This window comes from Bombus pascuorum, chromosome 13, assembly GCF_905332965.1.
Source record: "Bombus pascuorum chromosome 13, iyBomPasc1.1, whole genome shotgun sequence".
Taxonomy (NCBI): domain Eukaryota; kingdom Metazoa; phylum Arthropoda; class Insecta; order Hymenoptera; family Apidae; genus Bombus; species Bombus pascuorum.
In genome coordinates, this window is record NC_083500.1 from 7,301,087 (window position 1) to 7,328,129 (window position 27,043).

Genomic DNA, 27,043 nt, shown 5'->3' on the forward strand with positions numbered 1-27,043 from the left:
TTCGCTGACGAGCCTGTGCAAATGGCCTCTCGTGAGAAACGCTTGTCATTTTATACAATACGAACCGAATATAAAACATTCGACGCGTAAAACAATGTCGATCAGACGCGCCAGCGTTGGCAAAAATGATGCTGATTTATTATTAAAACCGTGGCACGTGTGATTTACGCTGCACGGCCGCCGATCAATTTTCGTCCATTCCGCTCGAATATAAACGAGACGCGTGAAATGAACGCCGAGACGCTTTTAGCATATCCTCCACCCTTGACCGTTTCCTCCTCTTTCCCCATTCAGGCTGAAATCACTTCCGGCCTCTTACAGCTAGAGGAGAAAGTCGTACAGTGCAGAGCTAGTTCTCGCTCCTAACGTTAAATGTTAACATTGTAAATATTCTTACTTGCATAAATAAATAAATAAAACTGTCGCGTGTATGATATTTCGTGGACATATTGTTTACCGAAGCTTTTATTTAAGTCGGTGCAATTTAAAGCATTAGTATGTAAAAGATTATTTTTTACAACTTCTTTCTCAGCTAATTGAGTATAATTCCATTCGTGGGTCTAAATTTTAAACAAAAACGTTCCAGCGTAATCTTTAAATATCATTTCACTAACATATCTCCTTTATACGTCTCCTTTTAACGTCCTTTTACAAATACTTTTACTAACATTCTTTTAACTAATATCACAAGCTACTGACTAGACAATTAGGCGACAAGTAGCGAATAATTAATACTTAAATTCAATCTTAGAACAATAATTATCCTTCGTTATACAATTATTCTTTTAACTACAAATTTTAAAATTTGAATATCACCGTCTTTGATCCTGGTTATAGCAAAAAGGAAGAAGAGGCTTCTTCGGAACAAATTCGAAAAAGAGAAATAAACCGATCGGATTAATTTATAAGAGATTGGTAGATTTTTTCGCAAGTAACGGTCATTCGAAGTATACTAGTCAAGATCGGAGGTTATTTCGTTGAACGCATTAACGTGGGTGTGACAATCTGGCGATGTAACTAGCGAAGAATCTGCAGCTTCTATGGTAATGGAATTAAAGGGGCACGGTCGACTGCGTTAATTCCAGGAAATAGATGGATCACCAAAGCAATATGCCACGAGGATTTGTTCGCGGCAGGCTTGTTAGTGGATCGATCGGATTATCGATCGACGAGGGTCGTTTAGATCGCGTGGTCGATTCCAAACGATCTCCTCGATGGGAAACCGAAATACCGCGACAAGAGCTGTTATCACCTGTATACACTGCGAAATATTCCAACTATTGACGTTCTCTTACGTTGCGAAATCCTTCGTTAATCGAGTTTGCTTGCTCGATTCCCGAACGTTGTTATGTGAAATGCCAGGAGAAATGATTACCTATTATTAGCTAATATTCTATCCTCCGTTTTCTTTTCTAGTTCTGTTTTCTTTGGTGATTTTAACCAGCTTAGGTATTTCTGATGAGTATACTCGTCACGAAGATATAACAATATTTTGTGTTTTAACCAATATACTTGACGTGCGTAAAAAGTAGTTACAATTTGCTGTTTAAATCACAAGTTAGTAATTGCAGTAATAAAATTAAAAAACAGTCGTTTCGTTGGAACTTAATTCTATATTATAACAGCCGTAGATACTCTGTGTTTAACGAGTATGCTCATCATCGTTTACTTTCTGCGATACGTTTTAAGTACACACTTTTCAGAGAAGTCGCAACAGCCAACTGTTTAATAAAGGATTAAGAAAATCGAAATGTTTCTCCTTATCGGGTGATAAAATCTTTTACCGTGCTCATAGTTTGCCATAGTCTAGCTTCGATATTTTCAACCTCTTTTCGTACTTATTCTTATACGTGTTTTTTATACTTCAACTAAACGATATGTAAATCGTTCGATACTTATTTTTCAACAATTTTCTACGTTAACGTTCAATAATGTGTTACGTATTACTTTGAGAATTGGATTACATTTTTTTTCTTAGTTTATTTTGGTTTTTACAATTTGTCCTGAAGGACATTTGGTAAAGTGTTATATCTCATTGGTAATAAAAAAAATAAAATAAAAATAAATACAGCATGTGGGTGGCTACCCCCAGCGGGGTGCCAACTTCGTGTTTGCTAGGTTATATCTTTTACGATGGATTAAATTTAATTAAAATATAGACTGGATTATAATCCTCTTAATTTATCTCTACGTTGAATTCAAGATTCGGTTGAGGAACTAGTTCCGAGGTTCAACGTTCCTTACATTCTTATCTCCGATAAAAATAAAGCGGCATAAAGGCAAAGTGTTAGGTTCTCACGCTAATGGAACTATTCTCGTTTGGAGGCTGCGAGATAGAGATAGAGGCATTTGTAGATCTACTTCGGGATTTGAACCCGGATATTCTTCCCAACGATGCCATTCGCCTTTCCTATCGAGATCTCATTCGAGCTATGCGTTCACTGTTCCCCTGTACATTTTCGTCCTATGTCAATCCACTGTTTCTATATGTTTGTGTATGTGTTTGGAAGCTTCCATCCAGATCTCGTGTAAAATCTTTTACCACCAAAAGCCTGGTTCATGGGTTAAACTAGGTCGGCTGAAAATTCCTCAGAATTATCCCACGATTCTGCAAACTTTTCTCACTTTCTTTTCTTTCCACCATTTTTGCCACTTATTCTTCGTTTCAGATATTTAATTTCTACTTAATCATCCCTTCATTCCAACTGACTTTTCCTTCTCTTGCTTCTGACGTCTTCTATTTATTCTTGTTAGTTTGTTAGATGTATATGAATACAAAGGAACGCGTGGATAAATTGTAAGGTGGAAAATATATATTTTTGAATACAAAAGTGTAAGTACAAAGTTCGGAATGTAGCTAAGCTGATCCAGATCCGCACGCTAGCAGCGTTACCCTACGACTGGAAAACCCTGAAGCCAACGTTGCATGTGTACCGTTTATGGTTTGTCTTCGACGCAGTCTTTTGTCTATGCGCTGTCGATGGCTTCAGTGCTTAAGAAAACTAAAGACCAGATGTAGAGTTTTCTTAGAAGTGGCGACCACTTCAACAATTCTTAATTTTCATACGAGTAAATAAATAAATATGAATAAAAATAAATGCAAGCTTTAGTGTTCAATATTTTATCTATATTTTATAATATCAAATTCTCCAAAGTTATTCTTCGATTGTAAAAGTTCTCCTTGTTTGTATCTTTTTCTTTCTTTCATTCATCCATAACGCGCGCGTCAACCTTTAATTCTTCATAGTTCATCACACGCAAATCCTTTGTATTCCATTTTCGTTCCTTTCATTTATCCGTGCTTCGATCGTCAACCCTGAAATTTGCATGTTCTACAACACGTACTTTCCATGAATCATCCGCCAATTCCATAAGCATCCCCCATATCTTCTTTCCTTCTATCGTTCCGCCTATTTATTCTTTAGTACCAGTCTCCAATTTCTCATACCTTATTATCTACATGCATCAGTAAATAACGATTTCCTGATTCCTCAACTTTCTCCGTTTCTTCTCCCCTTTCTTTCGTTTATCTTTGATTCGATCGTCAATCTTCGACTTTGCATGTTCCACGACACGTACTTTCCATGGTTCGCCTCTGAAATCCGAAATCCTCCCCCATATCTTCTTTCCTTCTATCGTTCTGTCCACTTATTCTCTGGCGACGATCTCCAACTTTTCATACTTTATCACATACAACTCTAATAAATTACTTCCATAACTTTCCTCCTTTTGTTTCTTTCTTTCATTTATCTTTGATTCGATCGTCCATCTTCAATCTTGCACGTTGCAACAACACATCATTTCCTCGAATCGTCAATTTCGTACGTTCATATTCCCTTTCCTTCTATCGTTCTGCCTATTTATTCTTTAATTCGATCTTCAATTTCTCCCTGTTTATTATCTACACGCAACTCTAAGGACTCTCTTCCTGACTCCCAAACTTCCTCATTTTGTCTTCCAATCTCTCGTTTGTAATTAATTCGATCGTCGATCATTTCAATTTTGCATGTTCCGCAACATGTAATTTCCACGAATCGTTTCTCGAATGCATTTGTTTCCCCTTTTTCTACCTCTTATTTCCCCCATTTATTTTTGGGTGGAACGTTAACCTTCGATTTCCCATGTTCTATAATCGGCCCCATTTTCTAATTAATTAATAAACGAGAAAGAAAAAGCCGATTGTAAACAACGATGATCATTGATCGTCCGAAGGCTGATAGAGCAATGAAAAATTCATTTTCTTAGAGTGGAATTAGCAGTCGCGTTACTTCTGCCCTCCACCCAGTGCATTATGCATTCGACTATACGACACGCAACTGACCAGCCGGCCAGGCAACTTGTTTTATTCCTGAAAAATCCTATTTGCAAACACGACGAGGCTGACGTGCCTAGTTTTCTTAAAGGGACAACGTGCTTCGTTATTTTCCAATGGTATGAGCATAAAACGCCTCGCCGAATATAACAATTGTTTTATTCCAAGACTTTATAAAATTCGTGAAACAACTTAATCACAGAATTACGATAATATTGACTTTCTGACTAAAATAAGATTAATACACACTGACGAAGTTACAGAATAATTTTACGATTTGAGAGATAATTACAATAAAATCGTAATAATTTCACAGATTAATCGGCAATGACAAAGTCGTCGTTGAAATAAACGATGACGAAGAATTGCTTTCTGAGAAATTCTTTGCGTTTGAGTAGATTAATTCTTTGTTTATTTCCCTATCGTATATATAACGCGAGCAAGCATATCTTTTTCGCAATTCTATCGCTTTCAAAAACTCTGTAAAATTTCTCTGATACTTTCTGAAGCCTATTACACGTTGCACAAGCAATATTTTTTTACAGATTTTTCAGGACAAATGGGAATTGGCTTCGTAGATTTCACGAGTGAAATTTCATCACTCGCCGCGTAAACGACTCGGGTTGCGGATGTGTTGAGTCACGCAACTCTCATATTTCGCACACAGAAGCTTCCAAAAACGACGTAGAATGCTAAGCAGTTAAAAATCCCTGGTGAAATTGTAGGTACCTGATTACAACGTTTGAGAGACTTCTCCTCCACTTGATTTCCATTAGTTTCTACTCACAAAGGATGCACAATGTGTAGCAAAGTTCTGTGTTAGTTCAACAGTATCGTATGGGTCGCAACAGTAAATTGAACGACACAGCCGAGAGAAGTAAGTTAGCGTGGCGCAACTAACACGTACGGTTAAACGCGTACTACATTACGAAGACGAAGAAGGTACGCTTCAGAGATCAATAAGATCGACAAAAAGGAAAGAAATGTTAATTACCATTGTTGTTCTATTTGATATTATCCATTCTCCTCTGCAAACTTTATTCGTTGTTGATGAATTTCCAGAAACGTGAATATCGAAACGATGTAAAATAATATTTGCATCGGAACACGCAATATTCCTTTTACAGTTCATATCTTTTTTATCTGTAGGAAGGGAAGGAATTTTAATCGCTATCGTTCTGATCCAAACTTTCTTTTTCTTTTTTCTTCCATTTGACAATATATATCGCTCGCAAATATTGGAAAATTACAAAAAATTCCAAAACGTCAAATTTCCAGGAAGATGAAAATTAATAACCGGAAAAGAAAGGAGGCAGAGTAATTTCTTTATCGAAACACGCACACACGTATTGCTCTGAACGTCCGGGATATTTTCTATCGACAAATATAACTGGTTTATTCAAGCAGAGTAAACGAACGAATCTTTTTTCCAAAAATTAATTCCAGATAGAAAAAAAAAACTTTCTTTCGCTTGGTAAAATCGGCGCTCGTTGGAATCATCGATCTTTAGATCGCCACGGATTCGTCCGGTATATTTAATTATCGCTTCGTTTGCCTTCAAGAGAACTGGCGATTTTATTTACGCTGTACGCTGCGCAGGTGGAACAGAAACGGGTGAAAAAAATCCACTCACTTTTAAAAGAACCGTAATCGAGGCTGTCAAACTTAACCAAACATCAGCCAAAATGCTGGCGAAATCTAAATACCTTAATCAAATTAGACGACGCCCACACCGAAAGTTTTCGTCCCGTGCGTGCAACGTTTATGCGAAAAATCTGGAACGTTGTTCGAAACGCTGGCATATTAAAGAAGTTGAGAGAAATTTGTTCGCAGCTGCACGTATCGCGGTAGAAAGTTTCGATTACGACGAATGTCGTTCGAGAGCTCAGTTATAGAATTCAAGTTTTTACTAGTGTTCTTTGTTGAAAAAGTCCCGTAACCCTGATCTGTTCGACGAAAGGTGAGATTACCCTTCATAAGACGAATCCTTGAAAGAAACTCGAAGGTCCGTAGAACCGTGGATATCTTTAAACCGCTTTAAGCCCGAACACTCGAGTAATTGGTATTTACATAGTTCAAAGAAACGGAGATCGATCTTGGAGAAGTTTCGCAATATTCTTTTATTCTTCTAGGTCGAACGACAGCCTTGAGAAATTACGAATATTAGAGATTACGAAGAATGTTCAAAGGACGTGCAAATATTACTGTGTACGACGAAAGAAATATCGTGCAACGACAAGTATAAAGCACGAAATGAGCAATATTTTACGGAATCGTCGACATTATGAGAAAGATGTACAGTATTAAATATTACTTAGAGTGGAAGCCGTTGACGTTGGAAACGAAGAGTCACGGGTGTCCGTAACAACGTAACAACTTGGACTTGTGTCCTTTATTAATTAGTATCCGACGAATAGTACAAGTTGCAGCGTAACGAAGCTCTCGCTTTGTGCAAGCTGTTCCAGCAGATAGCCTTCGTGTAAATTGTAACTAATTCCAACTATTTCTAGAAACGAAACTTCCCATCCATGTGAAAAGAAACGTAAAAGATAGGAGGAGTGATTGACCTCGATCAGACGAGCTCGTTCCAGTTATTATCGAGCTTCGATCAAACTGCTACAAATTGTTGCGAAGTTTCGAATACGAAATCAAAGGAAACGTGGCTTTAATGAAACGCGCGTTCGCCTTTAGTGTGCGTTAAATTGCTCGAAATTGAGTTCCATGTGCGAATTAAATTGATAATTGGTGTTTTCCTTCTTTCCATTTTTTCTTTTACGGATATGATTTTTATGAATTTTTCATCAAACTTGGAAGTTCAAATATGCGCGGAATGCACATAACACGCGAAAGTATACGTGGAACATGGAAAATGTAATATTTGTTACGATTAGGCTGTGGATTTTTATCGATATGCGTAATCAAATAGCGATTTGTTTTGTTTATTAGATATCATAACAAGCACTCTACTCTGCATATGTTACATAGTTTCGCAAATCGCGTGCATCCTATGCGTCCTCGCGACTCTAAACTTCCTATAGAAGTAAAAATCTTATTAGGTTTGATTGTTATATTTAGTACGTAAGATCAATTTCTCTTTAGATTCCATTTTTATTATTATTATTATTATATTCATAACGATATAAATTTTCATAGATGTCTGCACTCTATTTACGAAACTATATTTTATTGTGTGTTACGTGCGATGTATCGTAATGCGGTGAAACTATATTTTGGATGTGTTATTGTGCAACGTATCGCAATACAATGAAATTACATATTGGACGTGTTATGTGCAATGTATCGTAATGCAATGAAATTACATTTTTCACGTGTTACGTGCGCTAGAGCGTGCAGTCTCTTCTTGATTTTAGGAAACGTTATTTCTATCGGTTGCATCAAGAAGGCGAAGTAAAAAGCTATCGCTTCTCGAAATTGCTTAGCTTTCGAGGAAACATGACCCGGATAATCCGCACTTCGGCTGCAGATGAACGTAATAACGTGTATGTTATAGCTTATGTGGCGATGGAATAAGGCGCAATTGAGATTTATGGCAGCGAGCTGAATTATGATAGTAATTTATATGACATTAATTACCGTGCAAGTAGATCATCGAACAGTTTCTGGAATTGAAATTCTTGGAAATGCATAACGTTAAAGTCATTGACGAGTGAAGTATGACACTTCTATCAAAAGAAATCAAAAGAAGAAATGCGAAGAAAAACAAATATATATAATTCAAAGGAAGTAACAAAGTTTTATCTGTACGTGTGAACAAAAATCAATCAAATATACAGAAACGTAAATAGCAAATTTATCAAATTTCTATGAAAACTTATAAGTTGATCGTTTTATCCACTCGAGTATTTCTGACGATAACGCAGTTATTGTAACATTTTCAGTTAGATTTTTCTTTTACTCAAACAGAAATCTAGAATATTTATAACGAGTGATCGAATGTCGTGTATTAGAAATGTGTGAAAAGACCAGGGTACTGGTACTGGTGGAAAACTATAAAATATGAAAGAAGCATACAAGAGCACACAAGATTTTGGCAAAGACCTGATCATGCATGTTCCAGAAATATTTACTCGATTTATGCGAAACGAGTAAAACTGAACGTCGTATGAAACTATGAATCACTCTTGTTTACTGAGTTGCTTTCTGTTATTAATTTTTGCTATCTCTCCTATTTTTCTATCGTATTATCGTATTTGATTATGACTAGATATGACGTTTAATAAATTTCCTACAAGTGTCGTAAAAAGTTCAGCATATTTTTCAAAGCTGTGGCGACATACCAACAGGAAGTAAAATTACAACTTTATTCGCTAAGAGATTAAACGGATAACGCTCTCCACGGTTGATGAACAGGATTAACTCAAACTTCTCGACTTTTCGCTTACGTCGCTTTAATACTCCGTTAATTCTTGCTTCGAGCCTCGTCCTGGAATTCTTTGCAGTTCAGTCGAGAAGAAAGTCGATCGAGGCATCGAAGATGAATTTTATCGAGCTGCTGATCGATAAAAGAACAGTGATTAATGTGACCCAATACCGTGCATCGCGTCCACATAACTCGACTGGTGCGCAAGAATTCTAAAATTAGCGATGAACCGTCTTTGTCCTCCGTTAATTTTATTGGATCGAACGATCCTCCTTTTTTCGGGCAGAAATTATTTTCTCTCGCGAAATCCATGGCAATGATAAATACCGACCAAAATAAAGCTCGAAACAACACGACACAGCCGCGCGAGATTAAAATGGAAAAACGCTTCCGGCAGTAGATTCAAAGTATTTGCAATCCGCTGTTTGCTCTTTAAAACGCGAAAAAGTCTCTCGACGCTGGAAACAGATCGGCCACTGCATACGAATTTGTGGAATCGCGAGCCTCGTTCATTTACCTCGCGCAATATACTTTGATTCTCGCCGGTTATATGAACATCTACATATACCAACGTATAACTCTTCAACTTCATCGAATATCCGTCCTAAACTAACATTCCAACTTTGATCCCTTAAATCTTTATTCATGCAGCTTGGTGTCTCGTTTTATCGCAACTTGAGCACCTAACAACCATCTTCTCTTTATCCGCTAAACGACTTGCTTCTACTTTTTTGCTCCAATTACGCTCCGCTGCTTTAAAATATTAATAATTACAAATTTATACAGAGAGAGAGAGGGGGGAGGAAATATTTTCAAATATATGTTCTTTAATTCAGAAACCGCTGCAATGAGCAATGAATTAATAACAAACCAGAATTCCACGATAAAGGCGTCCAATATTTAATGAATTAAATGCAAGCAAGCAGTATGTTCCGTATATCTTGCTCAACAACTTTATCAGCTCGTTATCTTTAATTTGCCCGGGAATGATTAAATTTCCTCTGTATTTTTGCCATGTCTGCTTGCAATATTTTTTCTCCGTGGGATTAATCGAGTTAAGTCACGCCTGAAAATTAGTTTACGAGGCACGATCATCTGCTAGATAATACGTACCCTCTTTTGAAACAGTCGCGGTGAATTTCCAAGGAAATTATCAGTTTCGAACTGCGAGAGGATACGCTATTAGATCCATTTCCCTGTAAAATACCAAACGATAACGACGCCTTGTGTCGCGTAACTGTAATTAACTCGCGTGCGTGGTCCAATTTTGCATCTCGATGAGCCCAAACTCCCCTAGGAAATTTATTTACATCAGGATTTTGCTTGTGCACCAGCCTCGATACGATAAATTGATTCATTGAGGAAAACAAGCCGCTGGATTGCCAAAGAAGGGCAAGAAATTAATTGAAATCGAGTTGACAGAATGAGCGTCCTGTTCAATATAGAGGGGGTACAGAGGTGGAAATATTCAGAGAACTAATATTTCATCGCAGTGTACAAATAATATCGCATTTCTTACTTAATTTCTGACTGCTAAAGCCTTTGAAATTCCCTCTTTCACTTTGCGAGCAGAGAGCGTGAGAGAGAGAGAGAGAGAGGGAGAGCTGGTCGTTTCACCACAAGCCCTCAAGGAGAACTTCTTTTTAAGCTCTTATTAATCCACCGTTTTCGAAGTAATACTACCGTGAAAGGTTTCCAACGCAGTTCCGCTTCTCGCGTTAAAGTTTTACGCTCGCACTTTCCTCCTCGCTCGAAAGCGTATTAACAAGCGCAATTTTTCACGGTGTGTCTCGCGTGGGACGTGAGAGACAGTTCTCCTCAATAACGATCAACGAGAGTAAATACGAAAATCAAGGGCAAGATATTCCAAGTATGTTTGCGAAAGTTGAGTAAGCATAGGTGTTTAAAGATCGTGAGATAAAAGGATAATAATAAATTGTAAAAAATCACGATTCTGAAAAGCGTGGAGCCTGAAAAGCTGGGCAAATAGAAAGGCTGGAGAAAGTATTTATACACCATTTGCATTTATTATTGCATTTGCCTGCTGGTTAATTAGATTCAACCGTAACAAACTTCGTATCATTTAATGACACGACTAGAGTGCTGATTTTTACGTATTTGTAGGAAAGTATAACATCGCACAGACTGCTCGTGATATGAGAAAAAATATATGAAATGTCCAACAAATGCTTTTACAATGCTTTTTTTCTATTACATCTGGCAGGTAGAACAGAATTTTCTACAGAAATTTCCTACCTTTTCAATTGTATCTTCAAAGATATGAATACGCATGAATAATCTGCTGTTCAAAAAGTGCGATTACGAAAATTTCACGCTACGAAAATGAAAGGTACAGCCTGGCGGAAAGTAACGGACCTAAGAGCGTGTGAAAATACACTTCCTAGCTGATGTAACAATTCGAGGAATTAAAAAGCTACATGGAGAATATGGAGTATATATCTCGATATATGGCGAATTCCGAGGCCCAATTCTCGGAACCAACGAAATACCTAATTTAGCTATCGCGGTAATTTCCTAGAAAAAGAGCTGAACCAATGGGCAAAGTTTCTGTTGCAAACTGTTTCGTGGAAAGATCTCGTGCCGAATGAAATTCTGACGAAGTTTTAGGCTTAGCCGGAAAGTTGGTGAATTATCGTTCGAAACGATCGGCTGTAACATAAGCAAATGTTCGGTTCACTAATTAGCGTGGCCGAGATAAACCATGACCTTTCCTATTGTGTACCCGGAGAATAGGCGTGGTGTCTATCGATCCTTTGATCGCGGCAAACTTTACGATGTTCATGCAACCATTGCATTCAGCTGGCATCACTTTTCAATAATGGATGCACTTTGCTGCACCAGTTCTCGGTCGAAAAACGTTTATATCAACTGGCTGCAATTTAATTGTTGCTTGTCGAGGGAGGCGAGGCGACAAAAATTATTGCCCACCGTTCTCGAAAGAGCAATCTTATCTTTTCTATTTTTCTCCGCGAAACCTCCCCTTACAACTGAATGAAAAGTTTCTAACTTTTCTTGTTACCAATGTTTCTTCCTTCTTATTTTTATAAGCGATGAAATTTCCGATGAAATACGATAAATTTATCTTTGCTGGTTTTATAGTTTTGATGCTACGTGGTGATTAGAACGAATTTATGTGACACAGTTGAAAGGTGTATAGACGATAAATGCAACAAAGTTCCGTAAGATACAGAGGCCGTAAGAAATTTTATGACTAGATCGCCAACGTTTATGCAAACTCGTACTTTCCTTAACGTAAGCAAAGAAAAATGGATCGTTGCATCCTCTAAATATTGTGACGAATAGTTTCGTGTATCGCGTACTCGTATTCGTGACCATCAGAATGTTGGAAATCTCCAAGAGAACGTGTACCTAATTCCAAGATTCAACAAAAGGAAAGTACATATCTGGATATTTTCTATAATTCAGCTAAATAATTAGCGGAATTTTACAAGTCTACTGGAAATTCTTTTGTACAACACCGCCACATTGGTAATAATATAATAAAGGAAATTCCATAAATAAATTCTACAAATTGCAAGTTCATTGATTATCCTGTTAGGCTTAAATGAAGAATGTGTATAATGGATGTCCATAATCTGTAATTTGTAACTTGCCAGCTCGCAGACATCATTAGTTTGTGGATTATTACGCAGGAATAAATTTGATTGATTATCGCTGTATTAAATTTGAACGTGGCTCCTCTATGAAATATGAAAGCTGAACAAGTAATCAAAGATCGTGGATATTGAATAGCAACAAAAATAAAAAAAGATACTTGAGTTCAAAAGAAACTTACCATCACCGAATCTCATTATTTTTGTACGAAAACTCGAACAAACAGATCGTTAAAAAGTCAATCTCACAGATAAATTCGATCGCTGGCAGAGAAAAGAAAAAGTTTACTTTTGTAGAGGAATCAGCTGACGTTCAACGTTGCTGTTTCAATACGAAAACAGGAAGATCTGTTGACTCCGGCATTTTCGTAGCCACTTTGAAGTGCAGAGTGCTTTCAGATACAACACATTCGTTACGGAGTCGTGGAAACGCATCGAGCTCGTGCAACTTCCCTGCGGAAACAGTTTCTCTGTCATTGTGTCAAGGAGTCAGAGGAAAAAGGTATTAGCTTCTCGGTGCTTAGCGTTTCGGGGAAAACATGACCTGGATAATTTCTACTTAGAGCGAGGGTGAACGTAATAACACGTGTTTCGGTGCTTACGACGAAATAAAGAGCAATTGCGATTTGTGACAGGATGATCAATTATAATAACAGCAGGCTATAAGAAGCGAGTTCGTGTAAAATTATTCATCGAACGATTGGTGAAAGCACGAGTTTTAGAAATATTAATGGTCGTCGTGTAGAGACAGGAAATTTTGCGAATTTGTAATATGTTTACAGCGAACTAAAGAACAATTATGATTTATGACAGGAACGTTTATCGTAGTAGTAACACTCCTGTAATACTAAAAGAGAAAACTGTAATGAGTTCATTCAGAAATTAATGTACCAACGGTTGATGAAAAAATAAAAGTTTTGAAAGTTTCAAAATGTTAATAATCCTCGTACAGGGCCAAGAAATTTTCCAATTCTTTCCATTTGTAATATTATCCACTTGGAACATTTGAAATATTTAAATGTGGAACATTTGGAACATCACAAACTAAGTGTCGAGTGTTAGAGATGCGCGGCGTACGTGTGATCATCTAGAATTTTGAACATGATCAAATAGTTTCAGAGGATGTGTGTATAACTTGTTCTCTACGAGGAAAAAATTCTGTGAAATAGAAGAGGGAAAACGTGTGGATGTTATTGCATAGAAGATACGTGTGTTGGATATTGTATGAAACAGAGAATTTTATGCTTTTATGAATTGAATTGTTTTCTATAAAAGTTTATCAATATTATTCATGAGTAAAGCATCGTATAATCTAATCTTTTCACTAAAACTAGAGAAATGTACTTATCAGTTACTAATTTACATGTTGATTGGCGCAGCATCGGAATGCTCATTCCAACATGATGCATTGTATTATCAACATACTTTTCTCATTAAAAATAAAATTGTTCGTGTACAACATTGACGGTATTGAAAATTTCATGTACATTAAAACACTTGCATTATAACATATTAAATATGTATATTGAAAGGTACATTAAAATTATGATAGATTAAAACCAAACTATGTTTTGTAAATTAATTATAAAGCGTCGTATGTATGTGACGCTGATAACAGAAGGTATAATTAATATCATTAATAATTCTGGCATCACGTAAACATACTTGCATATGCATGTGACCTACAACAGTCAATATAGTGATAATTATATAATATAATATACAAATTTCTACAGATGTTCTGTTTATTTTTTCCTTTTTCCTCGCTCGCCTATTAAAAATGTTGAAACTTTTACGAATTTTAATTAAATTTAATAACAATTTCGAGATCACAGAGGGAACTAGTGATTTATGTCAACGTACGTATTGACAATATACAATTTTCTACGCTTATCCTTAAACATTTTCCTAAAAACTTGTGAAAATTTTACGAATAATATGAATCAATATTTTAATAATACAATTAATTTTCCACACTTGTCCTGATCGTTTCTTTATTTCTGCCCTCTTGTCCCTAGATACTTTTCGAATAATATTGATCAATATCTCAACGTTATAGTCAATACTCTTAATAATTCCAACATAATTGTAGACCAATATATGAATAATATAAAATGTCCTACGTCTGTCCCATTTTCTCTCCTGTTCTCTCGATTCTTTTTTTAACGCGCTTCAGAGATTTGCCATGTAAGCTGCTGTAAGCTGCAGCCTCAAGTCTGGAGACTTTCCCAGTCTACTAAATCGTTCGTCCCAAATCGCTGCTATTTTGCGATGTGCGGTGTCAAAATGAACTTCGCCAGTGACCGTGGCGAGAAAAATATTCGCCGAGTTTCATGAGAGAATATGAAGATATAAAAGGACACTATGTCAGGACGCGGGTAATGCCAGTAAAACATTTTCCGCAATAACGACGATCGGTCGGTAGCAAAACAATTTATAACTTCTACTTCCAGAACGGTGACGACGTTGAAGCTCGTCATTGTCTAGGAAGGGAAACGATTATTTCGATGGAACCGAGAGACGACGAACACGTTGAATTAGAAAAGAACAATGCACCCACGCAACACGCGGCAAGTTAGCTTAACGTTTCACGAAAATGTCTCGTCGCGATACTTCTCTATATTCTTATGTGTCTCTACACATCGTAGAAGCTCAAGAAATTTGCATGAATCCTCTTAAACGAATTCTCTTTACATTTCTCTTCAGCGAATTCTCTTTGCATATCTCTTCAGCGAGCACTCGTGCGTACTACGAGTTAACTTCCCGTCAACGCTTTCTCATCTTTGAAATCTGACTGTATAGTTTGTCCGAAAGATAGTGACACGTATATATTTTTTCCAAATTATCGTTCAAACGGAATTTGCCAATTCTTATCGTCTTCCTCAGACTTATTTTTCCACATATTCCGATACTAACATTTTCTTATCGTTTTTGAAGTTACGTTTGCATGTACAAATGCTGATATTTCATGGACGTATACACAAGCGATAACGATTGGGCTGATAATATCTTAGTATAGCTGGCCTCTATTGCATGGTAATGCATTTGGCACGATTGTATAGGTACGTGAATATTTGGCCGAAAAGCGAATAGCAATGCTCGCTCATTCGCTATGTTGATCTGATTACGGTTTTCTGTAATTACTGTCCATTTTCGAGGCTCGAACGCTCCAATAAAAGAATCGTAGCAAAGACATTGCAAGCATACATATAGATGAATATGTAGATGATAAAAATACTCGAAACAACTCGAAAGGCAAATTTTCACAGCTCTGTTCATTTACTGGTTTTTATTTGAACATTTGCCAACGTTGTAACTAATTTATTTTAAGAGGATATAACAGTGCAACGTAATAGAACTAATCGCGTCTATTCCTGTGTCTGACCACGAACAACCCTATCTACTTTCACAATTTGTAGAATTTCTACTCCTTTATTAACTAATCGTTCCTAGGAATGCATCAATGTTCGAGGAATAAAACGAACAGGGTTTCTACAAATATAATTAATACAGCCTGGATATTTTTATGCAAATTCATATTTTCCTAACCACTGTACTACAGAAATGCAAACCGAGCAAGAATTTCTTTTATCTGCTAAATATTCTAACAAGTTCACTGTTTTGAGTATTTTACATACAGATAAGAGAAAATGAAATATTGATACACTGTGAATTCTGCTAACTTTTGTACTAATAATTTTTTACCGTGCTAATAACAGTCATTTGTTCCGTGTTACACATATTTATATTATATTTATTCGTCGTTGTTATTAAACATAAACTCGTTTTGTAAAATCACGCTGTCTTTTTATACCCCTTATTTTATGAACTTACTATTTATCGCGCCATCGTATTTTTGCATATTACGTGCATCCTCTGTTGCACCATTTTCCCAGGAACGCATCAAAATTCACAGTCTAACCGATCGGTGTTTAAATTAATTATCGACAATCTCGTTACTTTTCAAACAGACTGTCTATGTCCCTCGTTATTCGGTCTCGTTAAAAATACACGTGAGTCTGCCAACTGTTTTCTTTGGCGTGCAATTTTGCCCGGCGATATGTCGAGCGAAAATAAAACGTCGGGACGTTGACACGAAGCTAAAAACGAAACCCGAAGCAGGGTGAATAATAAGCATTTCCTGAATCGCTTTTCCACCCGACGACTAGGTATTTCCTATCGATCCGGGCCGATACATCTAGCCGCTTCATATTTAATAGTTTATTGCGTGCTCGACCGACATTTCCAGTTACATTTGCCCGTTTAAGAGAATGACGTTAATATTTCAACGCTGCGGATGATAAAGGACTTGATGTAGCAAGTTAATGAGCTGTAAAAATCCTATCTAAGAACAACGATTCGATATATTATATTTGGTTGGACGGAAAGTTCGTCCCGTTCTTTTGCAGCCAAATGGAACTGATTTTAAACAATGGCTCCTTACGCTCAATTTAATTGTTCTAACCTGATATCATTGATTAATTAACAACCAACTGTAGAGCGTAAAACAAACATTTCCGAAAGTACTTACTTCTTGTTGGCCTGGCACGAGTTCAAACGTGGTTCACCAACAAGACAACGAAAGATCACACGTGCCAGTCGTTACACGACAAAAATTGGTGCAACTTGGTTGGGACGTTCTACCGCATCTGCCATATTCACCCGATATTGCACGCTTGGACTACCATTTATTCCGCTCGTTACGAAACTACTCCAACGATAAGAACTTGTCTTCTCTGGAAGACTGGAGAAACGAATTGAAACGTCTCTTCCCCTCGGAAGATTAAGCAATTCCACCCCGATGGTTAATAACGAAGTTATTACAGAGATGGGGAAAAATGATCGAAAGGAATGTTGCATACGCTAATTGGGAACAATATGCGTATAAAGGAGAAAACACGTCCCTCAGTTTGGTCGGAAAAACGATACGAGCTTGCCATTAATTGTAGAAGATATTCGACAAGCTAATTCTTATTTCTTATTGTTTCATATTAATGTAGATTGCGTGGGTCTTTATGCAAATTCATATTCCTATGCAAGCAATTAAAGAGAATTATTTACAGATCACAATACGGAAAGAAAATCTGAATAAAAGTTTGCTTCATTCGTTTAAATATTAAAACGGTCATCTCATTTTCCGTTTTTTGTCTTTTGATCGTATTATTATCGACTTTACTTTTTCATTACATTATTGTAAATAAACGGCCGCGCTTGTGTTATTTTTTGATACTCTCCGATAAAATTATGACGATGGGATAAAGGTAATATGAAAGAACGAAAATGGCACTCGTAGGTGTCGAATGCTATAAGGCTGTTTTATTATCTGCTTGAAAAGTTCTCTATATCGGAGCAACATTTAACGCGAAGATAAGAAAACTTCTAAATTAGACTAAATAATCGAAAGAGCAACGTGATTAATTCAGCGATATCTAAATCCCGTCAGGTAAACTGATCGTCCAATTAATTATTATACGCTATTAACTGGTATTGTATAATTTAATTTCTATAATTTCAATTTATAATTTATCGATTAGAAAGAAACTGACAAATATTGATTTTAATAATAAATTTGCGATTTAATCGAGACACATTTAATAGCATTTATGCATCGCGACTGCAAATCAAAGAAAGCAACTGGATACTTGTGAGCTATGGTGTATGTAAATTTGCGAACTGCCGACTCGTGGAAAGTGAACCTCGTGAAGCTATAAAGCACACGAGGAAGACGCTTAATGAAGAATAACGATTCTAAAGAAAGCGACTGGGAGAACCGTGAGATTGCAGTTCTCTGATATTCGTCAGATATTAAGATTTTTTAATATAGCAAAGCTACGTTTTTTTTTTTCGTGGAAAAACTAAGGAAGTAATAAGTATTCCTCTGGAAAATCCACGAAGAATATTTGAAAGCTATTTGTGATAAATCTTCAACATCGTACACGAATGATTCGCTAGCATGGAACATCAAGAATTTACTTGTCACGATAAAAGTCCAAAATAATTCGACTTTTCAGTTTAATATTTAAAAACAGAATACGATAGAACTAACGGTACAGGTAGCATAGATTTTAGAAGATCGTAAACGAGTAACTTACTAATATGAAAAAGTAAGAGAAGTATCTTGGTATAAAATAAAAGTGGATGTAAAATATTCTGAACTAAGTTCGTAGATCGATATAGAAAAACTATAATTCAGATGTTTCAAATCTAACATTTGAAAATCAATTTTAACGAAACTATCATTAAAGCTGGCATTAATTCTCAAGTTGGAGATGCACGATTAACTCGCCAAAGCAAATGAAGAAACAGAACCTCTGCATAACGATAAAAGTGGTATTCTAAAACAGACTGAACTTATGGAAGAACTACAATTGAGATGTTCCACGTGTAGCATTTAAAAGTCGACTGTAACGAAATCCTATTACCGAAATTGACATAAGTTTCCAAGATCATGAACGAATAACTAATAAAAAGAAAGAAAGGATCTTCGTGTAACGACGAAAGTAGATGCTAAAACAAACTGAACTTACAGACGAGCTGCAATTGAGACATTTGAAAATGTGCAAACTCCAAGTTTCCTTTGAATGGCGGTACTTTCTCGAAATGGAAGACCCTAGAAGAGAGGCTTCTCTCGGGCAAACCGCGAATCCTTTCTAGTGATTTAATTGCCTTTTCGTGATGGAATCCGTGAGCCAAATAAAGGTGCAGATTTGGAGAAGTTTGGTCAACATTCATCATAGTGACGTTACCGTGGCTTCGTTTCCGGCTTTTGGAGCCGAGGATTAATAGCGAGGAACTGGTGTAAACAGAGGATTGATTTACGAGGATTTACTTGTCACAGTGTTACACATCTCACGCGCGAACTTCGCGCTTCTGAAAGAATTAAATAGAAACATTAGGCTGATCGTGAAAAATACATACGTGGTATTATGATAATCTGGAAAGTCGGGGATTCGAGACGACCGGTGATGTTCTGGCCTTTCGTATCAGCACATTTCCTGCCGTTCGCAACACTCAAACTCCCTCCGATAAATTTCCAGCAGAATCTTCTTAACTTGGAAAGTTGTTGTTGCAAGAATCGACTGGAAAATGAACTTCCTTCTTGACAAAATATAACTTCCGATTTTAGATATAGAAATTTAGTTTAATATTTTCTATAAATCGAGTATATTCAGTGTCAGGAAATTTTGAATGCTCAAAATATTCTATCGATTTTCTTACGTGAATTAAGTCGAATCGATTAACTTTTATAGCTTTTGTTAATTTTTTAATTTCACTACGCGCACGCGACTAACGTTCAATTCTTGACAAACGAATGACTCACTTCCATAAGTTCATTTATTGCAAGAAGATGGCATAAATAATAGTAAATGACAAGGTAAAGGGACAATGTTTAGGACATCATCACTTTTCTCTACCAATTTCAATTTATACTGACTGAAAATATATCCTCTCTTCTATCGTGCCAAACTTTCAATATCGAATTAATTTTTCCATAAGAAGATACAGAAGAAGAATCGGTGATATTGTAAGAATTTTTTAATTCAACAATTAATAATTTTCACAACAAAGTAATTTCAACAAATTACTTCCCGGCAAAGTGTATCGAACGATACGGAAATTACTAAAGTTTGACTTTTAAAAAACTACGTTTCACGTGTAACAACCTAATGCGAATCTGCCATATTCTACGAACTCGAGCCAGTTACCAATGGCCCAATAAGAGAATTCGTAACAAAGGGAGGTAAGAAGACAGAGAACTTCGAGTCCTTCGAATTTTGTTCACCTCTGGAAATTCTGCCAGATCGTGAGAATTAGCTGACTCTGATCGTTCTTGCTTCGTAGAGTCAAATTTGCGTGAAAATTAATAAAGTTTGAAATCCGGTTACCTCTAACACGGCTTAACCATAATTGAGTCGAACGAAACGAAGAAATATAATTCTCCAAGAAAGTCAACCACCCGTTAAATCTCTGTCTTTTGTCTCAAACAAAACCATTTTAAACAAGAGCTATCACAATCTGTGGAATAATGAAGGACTTAATTAACTGTCAGGTAGCCGAGATCGTTCTCCGACAAATTTCCTAAGAATCGTTAAATCATCGACTGACATAAGTTCTTCGTTGTATATGAAAATCGAAGGAGAAAAACATGCTAAATCCATTTTTCTTGATTTTCGAATTTTAATGTCACTTGGTGGTTAAATGAAAGAATTGTTATATAACGTAATTGAAAATGAAGAAAACCTGTCAGTTCTGAAGAAGTAAGTCTCTTAAACAATATCTGACAAATTGACCAATTTTTATGCCAATCGATCATCGTAATCTTCCTTCATGGTCTTCATACGCCCTTTTTATAAATTTAATATTTGCATGGCGAAAGCTGTCAATGGTAAACAAAATAGACATTGAAACTATTAAAGTATTTAAAAATAAAATTGTTAAAGCTAAAATTTAAAGATACAAATAAAGTCAAAATTAATATTATGACCCAGTGTATTTTCTATTATTTAAATATACTTTTATGTTATTACTGAATATCTATTATCACTGAACTCTCCCATTTATAAAAAAGAAATATCGTCCATGCGATTTGAAATATTTTCGAAATCGAAATATATCCTCATTGTCGAAATGAAATTTATCGCCCCTTTATATATATAATAAAAATGTTTAATAATTAATTCTTTAAAGCACTTTAAGCTATTTATTTAAAAGGAAACTATACCTAAAACTTCCTATGCCATATAATGTATTCACAATTCTATCCGACGAGGCCTTTTCCCCATTCATTCGCGTTAAACGCGATGGTCGTGCACCTCAATTAACGTCGCCGCTTTGATCGATCGATCCGTAAACGCGAACGCGATAGGGAGTAACGCGAGGCTCAAATTACTTAAATAATCGAATCGTTGCACGGCGAGTCTGATTAATCGGTGGCAAATCATTCAGGGAATTTCGCGTGGCAGGCCGAATTCTGTCAGGGGATTGCACCGCATCCTCGGACGTCGCGATTCCTGGAAACTATTCAGGACGAGTCTCATCGGTAACCTCGACCGAAATTAATGGAATCCTCGCAGGACAGAGCTCCTGGCCGCAAGAGGCAACATACGCCGTAACATTCCATACGAGATGGCCAGCGGACATCGGCTTGTTTCTGAGAAATTTCATCGTCGAGATCGAAGACTTGCGAGCAAGTTCCAATACACAGAAATAAAAAGTAACCATCGAGGAAAAAAAATGTCGATAGTTCGGACTTTGTATTATTAACCAGTTAGTTCTTGCGATCTCTTTGAAAACCGTGTGCCTACAACGCGTTGCAAAAAGCAAGCGATGACTAGTATACTCGTCAAACACAGAGTATGCGTGGCTGTTACAATATAGAATTAAGTTGTAATAATATGACTGTTTTGTTATTTTATTTTATTGCTGCAGTTACTAAATTGCTATTTAAATGGCATGACGAGTATACTCGTCAAAAACAATTAATTGATTTATGAATGCGAAGTATCGTCGTTGGAGGATAAAATTTAACAACAGAGCTAGCGACGTTTGAAGTACGAAATTCGTAAGACGACCGAAAAATATGACACAGGATGTGGCCGAATGATATGTCAAGCGGGTGGCAAGTGATTCCTTGTGAAAAAAAGAAGGAAATATAGGATAAAATTATGTTATCCGAGGCTTAGTTGTCCAGGAAGCTGACTTTGGAAATTTCTTTATCCTAACACCCTAATATCCGAATGTCGTATCATCCGAAAGCTCTATTATCCGAATATTATATTTCCCCTTAGAGGATACGTTTGTAAAATATGTACATATTTTATTACAGTTCGTATGCAGCGTATTCTTTCTCTTATTCGATCAAGTGAATTCCGGTGATAAGAATTTAATACGAAATTGTTAACGTTCTAACTATCGAAGCAAAATACGACATAATTAATAATAGTTATAAATAAAAAAATAATAGCAGGCAAAAAGATATGGGATCCGTAAATATTGAAAGAATCTGTCAATTAACGTTAATTTGTATTTGAAGAAATGAAATTTCATATGGGAAAAGCGATTGTTCTATTATCCGAAAATTCTATTATCCGAACAATTTTGTCTGCTTATTAGTTCGGATAAAGGAGGCTCTGCTGTATGTGAATTTGGCTAGTTAGCGACTAGGCAGGAATAAGCAATCAGAAGGTGGTTATTCCACGTGTGAAAATAAGTGGAAAACGAAGAGTGAAATTTTTCCACTTGAGGCTACATTTTCAAGAAAATTGAGTTCGTTCACGTTGAGTTAATAATCGGTTTAGTACACGCGTATGACAAATTTTCGAATTTACTTTTCACGAAATCAAACCGCTTAATGAACAGATTTTATTCCACGTTCATTTATTTTCACACGTAGAATAATAAGCTACCGATTTTTTCCCACTTGACCTCGCTAATTAGTCTACGGCTAATTAGTCGCGCTCAAGTGTACTTGATTAATTTTCACACTCTATCTATACATATGATAAAATACACGTATATAATAAAGGTATAGAATATGGAAAAATTTATAAAGCAAGAGAAAAATTATTTGAACCAGGAAAAATATGCGAACTGTGAATCTATAAAAATTTCTATGAGAAACTACTACGACAAATTGCTATTTTTATTGAAAAGATTTCCACGATATTCTGTCCAAGACCATTTACGTTAGTTATCCTGCAATTTGGATAATTCTAAAACTTCATCTGCCGCTACTTTTATGCTACTTTGTTAACTCGACGACAAGAATATGATATAACTTGAAGTTTCAAACAAAATCAAAGTTACTTCTACTAAAATCAAACATAAACTAGCACTTGTTACTCGAATTAATTAAACATAAATTGGTATTTCTTACTTGAGCTAATTAAACGTAAATTGGTACTTGTTAACACGAAACTTTAACTACACAGCTACAAATATTTATTAAAACGAAAGACTGTGGCGTAGAAGGAAGATGCTAAAAATCAACAATATCAAGCGTGTTTAATTAAAATTATATCGAAGCTCATCTATTGTTTTCACCGAAAACGACAGTCCAAACAATTCCTGATTATACAAATATTTTTGCGACGCGTTATCAAACTTTAATTAAACTTTTTAACGAGACGTTTTACACGCAAATAAATTTATGAACGAAACTATCAGCAAGATTAAACGCGATATCCCAAGCTTTGTTGTACGAATCGTCTTAATTGAATTAGTGCATGCGCGGTCGATATTATAATTAGCATCTTGTCACGTTTTATCTTGCCTTTAATGAAGAAATTTTTACCTTGCAGTTCGCCGACGAACGTTACACAGATCCATAATTCGCGACTTAAAGTTGCGTGCCAAGCAAGACCGAAATAGATCGCAATATACTCTTGTTAAGCGCTTTCAACGAGTTCGTTAATAAGAATTTTAATCGAAGGAAAGAGATATGCGCGCTAATTAATTATTAATCAATCGAGTTTGCTGTAACAATGACGTGTACCTGCTCTATCTGTACTAGAAAAATAACAATAGCGCTGATAACCTTGCATTACATACAGTTCGAATCGACGAAATAAGTAGATGTAAGCGCAGATATTTATGAATTTGTGGAAAATTTTAAGGTGCAAAGATTTAAATATTTTATTATTTTTTAATTATTTTACTTAAATTTATATTTTTATTTAGATTCTCCTACTTAATATCTCGGGTAATTTTTATCAAAATTGTTTAACATTTTATTTGGCAGATGAAAGAAACCTTCGTTCATAAAGGTATAAATTTGCACGAACATTTACAATTTGGATATGAAAGGCGAGCTTGCAATTTACTAATTCAAAGGTAAATTCCACCATCCGTAACGCTACGGTAAATTGGAAAAACTGCTATTGCAACGCGGCTTCGAAATTGTTTCGCGAAATAAGTTATTATCATTTGCAAGGGAAATTTTTGGAAGCGAATAACTTTCGTTGAAAAATTACAATCTTTCAAAGTTCAAACGGTTTCAGGCAACGAGATAGTGTTTGTTACTCTTCTGATCACTTTGCTTAGGTCTCCTCTTTCGGCACTGTTAAGCAAAGCGTACGTTCAACGAATTCAGCGTGGCCGTGTACGTTCGAGCAAGCTGCAGCTGCCGAGCAATCTCAGAAACTTCACTTTTCACCCTCTTCGCCTCTCCATTAACATCCCATGAATCAAAATTACACGCGTGCCGCGCTGTAAAAGCGTCGCAGTGACGCGTGAAATACGACGAGACGCGGATTTGAAACATCTGCCGTTATTAGAAATCGCGGTAGGAAATCGTCGTTGCGAAACTCGCGTATGGAAATAACGAGAAAGACAGAAGGAGAGGAAAAGTTTTTAGTGGCGACGATATCGAATGCGACTCGTTAAACTTATACGAGTGATCGTATCTCGCGATTCAAAACGCGACACGGACGGCTTCATTTCCCGCAGTTAACTCGTTTTATCTATTTTTAGGTGGCTCGTAAAGTTTTATGGATCGAAGGTGCGCATGAAACGTGTGCTAAGGTGAAGAGAGTAAGAGAGAATCGTGAAACACTCGTGAAATCGATCTCTGTCCTTGGTCACACAGAGCTGGTGTTCTTTAATCAATGATTGCAACGCTGCCACACACGAGACGAGTCTACGAACAGATTGTAGATTGTAAAGGAAACCTCGGTTACAGATAAATCCACAACGATGTTGTGTGCGTTACGCGAAAGCTTTTTAAAATTTCATTGGCATTATACTCGGACACGCTGTTTCGACGTTGAACAGATTTCAAATCCGAAAATGTTATATACGTATAACATTTATACGAAGTATTTGAACACGTTATGGAAAATTTTTATATTGAGGCATGTTTGACAAATTTCAAACCAATCCAATTAATTGTATATATGTAAATTACAACATATGAATAAAATCGAGTAAACAAATTAGTATACAGCATGAACAGCTACCTTAAGCTTGTAACAAGTACCAAAGATGCTTCCAGGCATGATGAATATCGAGGTTTTTTAACGCAATGGAACAGTCTAAAAATCATAATGATGAAAGTGAAGATTTTGAGAGTTTGCTTCCAATCACGCGTTTCGACTCCTAAGAATATCATTTCACTATCCGAGAAAATATCATGAATATTTTACAACAATAAATACAGAACGCTCTGTTTTATGGAAAATAGCAGCGACTTAAACCATGACGATTCTCCTAACCGTTCAACCGAACGTTTAAATACGATTGTAACCTCGGCAAAATATATCCTTGCATCTTTGCTATATGCACAACCACGTACAATCTCAGATTCGTTGCAAAATCTACAAATATAATCGCCGGATAATCGGATCGGAAATATGAAAATGTTTTACATAACACACATGATACATTCATAATACATACATCAGTATACACCTTTATCTCGCTTTAAAGTATCACAGATTGATATTACCAAGAACGACAAAAAATTCCTCAGCCTGAATCACAGGTTTTACTACTTACTTTCAGTAGTAAAAGTAAACGTATAAAGGCGACCGTGGTGATGGGAGGAAACCGCGCTAGCGGCAGCAATTCCTTTTGCAAAAATAACGTTGGAACACGCATTCGTATCCCGAGGATTTCATCTTTTATTTACGACAACGGCCTGGTTGTCTCTTATCAGAAAAACGGACGAATATAAAGCACGAGGCGAGATACAAGGTGGAGCGGAAGGATAGGTTGCACAATCGTTCGTTTTTATCGCAGCAAGTTGGATCGAAGCCAATGTCGCAAACCGGATACATATTCCTCTGCGGATTAATCCCAAACTTTCGAGCCGATCCTCTATCCGCTTTGTGGCCCAAACTATCGGACGTCCAAACAGATCTGCGATGCTTGCGATGCGTCGCGTCGTCCGTGAAAAATTGCCATCGTGACTTTCCAACTGGTATACTCAGCCTCTCGCCTTTGATCCGAACGCCTTACTTCGTCGCGACCCACCTTCATATAGTTCCAGCCACGTCAAAACCCGGCTAATTGTCCGCCGGCCTCGTTAAAATTGTCGATTGCAACATTCGACACTATGAGCCGCCTCGAAGGGTTCGCCAAGATTTTTAGTTAGGTTGAAAAGAGCGGAAAGCGCCTGAAGAAACAACACCTTAATGAGAACCGTGTAACGACGGGGCAGGGGAAGACGACCTTCCTTTTTACGTGTGGAACATCCAAGATTGCCGATGAACAGAGAACAAATGAGGAGTTTGCTCTTTTTCATTGAGAACGTAACTGGCTCGTCGGAAGGCATTATTCTTTCGAAAGGAAGAAGTAAATTGTATAAAATGAAATTTTTGTTAATTAGCCTTCGATATAACGTTTTCTCGTTACTTATAGTTAAATTATAGATTTTTATTTTTGTGGAAAATTTAGAGGCGGAAAGATGTAGAAATATAAAAAATATTTGGAAATATTTGGTATAATATTTAATGGAAGAAGTAGATCTTCATGTAGGTTCGATTTCTTTAGTTTTAAGTTAATAGGAGCATGAAACTGCATAAAAATCTGCGGTCTACTTGTAATCGTTGCTAAATTTCTCATTTTTTTATGGAAATATTCTTCTAGTGTTTCGACTGTTTGATTCTCAATTTTCAAAAAACTATTGTCAAGGTTTAAACTATCTGGCTGCCTATTTAAAAGAAATTTTGAAAGCTGTCTTAAATTACAAATTTTCCTATTTGCTATCTAAAATTT

At 36.4% G+C, this 27,043-nt stretch overlaps 1 protein-coding gene across 6 annotated transcripts in view; it reads right to left on the reverse strand.

Annotated features, from left to right (window-relative positions):
- LOC132913150 (ankyrin repeat and fibronectin type-III domain-containing protein 1) overlaps positions 1 to 27,043 on the reverse strand; it is a 187,779-nt gene that overhangs the window by 147,638 nt on the left and 13,098 nt on the right. Inside the window, exon 2 of one of the 6 annotated variants that reach the window (XM_060971163.1) lies at positions 19,247 to 19,407. The exons of the other annotated variants lie outside the window; for them this stretch is intronic. The gene's annotated coding sequence lies outside the window, so the exon portion shown is untranslated. The remainder of the gene's footprint in view (positions 1 to 19,246; positions 19,408 to 27,043) is intronic. 6 annotated transcript variants of the gene reach the window in all.